Here is a 1,404-nt window from a genome sequence, read left to right as displayed (position 1 = left end):
AGCTATGAATATTGCTAACATTGATTTTGAAATGGCATTAAAATTAAAAATATTTAAAGTGCAATACTGAAAACAATGCTTGTTTTTACAAGATGAAGAATAAGTCAATTAGTTTCTGTAGTAGTACACAATGTGACAGTTTAAACCTGGAATATTCTTGAGTTATTGAGTGTCTTGTTGTTCTGTGAGACGTTTTCACTTATGCCTCTTTTTTTATACCATTTTGTCAGCTGTTTCTCCAGCTCTGCTACATCCTCACGGGTAACTGCAGCCTTCTGAACCTGCTGAGCATCACCCTGAGCTTCTCATTACTGGATGATGATCATTTCAACTCCAATACTGATCCAAAGAAGAAGAAGGGCCAGGAAAAAAAGCCTAGAAGTATGACCACATATCTCTAACTTCTGATTTGAGCAGTAATTTCTGGTGGGATAGTCACTGACTTTCACTAATGTTCTGATTAATTGGCTCATTAATAGATCTCAGTTTTTTTTTTAAATGCAATTGAATAGATGTCTGTTTGTTCTGTTTGTTCTGCCAGTACCACACTATTGTTCACACTTCTGAGCTTTTATTTAGTGTATGTTCAGGCTGCTCAGGCTGCGGACAGACCTTGGTCTCTTATTTGATGATGCTGCTAGAGTTGGCTGTCTACCTGTTCATCCTCTACTGTTTTATTAGTCTCTTTAAACTACAGATTAACTGGGAAGAAAAAACTCTGTCATCCAAAACAAGTGAGTGAGACTTCAAATGAGAAATGTAAAACTGATTTGCAAAGGAGCTGATGTTTCCTTTAGTTTGTTAACAGATTTATAAACAAACATAGAATTGAACTGTTGTAAAATGTTATGATGAATTTCATAGAGATATGGTGAGGTTGTGTTTCAGTCCAAAATCGAAAGGGATATCTTGAATAAATGGGGGAAAAAAATCATGACAATTAATGAGAAATAATCAATTATACTGAAATCCAGAATCCTGTTTGAACACAAACATTTGCATAACATTTGCATAAATTACAACTAAATACTACCATGACGTATAAATACTTAATACAAAAATATATATATATTAGTGCTGTCAAACAATTAATCGCGATTAATCGCATCCAAAATAAAAGTTTGTTTACATAATATATGTGTATGTACTGTGTATATTTATTATGTATATATAAAGACACACACACATACAGTATATATTTTGAAAATATTTTCATGTATATATTTATATTCATATAAATGAGATCATATATAAATGTGTAATATATTTAAACGTAACATTTTTCTTAAATATATACATGCATGTGTGTGTATTTATATATACATAATAAATATACACAGTACACTCACATATGTTATGTAAACAAACGTTTATTTTGGATGCGATTAATCGCGATTAATCGTT

General features: G+C 31.3%; 1 protein-coding gene across 1 annotated transcript in view; it reads left to right on the top strand.

The window, feature by feature from the left end:
- LOC107658822 (lipase maturation factor 2-like) overlaps positions 1-1,404 on the top strand; it is a 13,894-nt gene that overhangs the window by 7,362 nt on the left and 5,128 nt on the right. The gene's annotated exons all lie outside the window — the stretch shown is intronic.

The sequence above is a fragment of the Sinocyclocheilus anshuiensis genome, unplaced genomic scaffold (genome assembly GCF_001515605.1).
Source record: "Sinocyclocheilus anshuiensis isolate Anshui unplaced genomic scaffold, SAMN03320099.WGS_v1.1 scaffold283, whole genome shotgun sequence".
Taxonomy (NCBI): Eukaryota; Metazoa; Chordata; class Actinopteri; order Cypriniformes; family Cyprinidae; genus Sinocyclocheilus; species Sinocyclocheilus anshuiensis.
The sequence above is the reverse complement of the archived record's forward strand: the minus strand, read 5'-3'. Positions and strand labels throughout refer to the sequence as shown.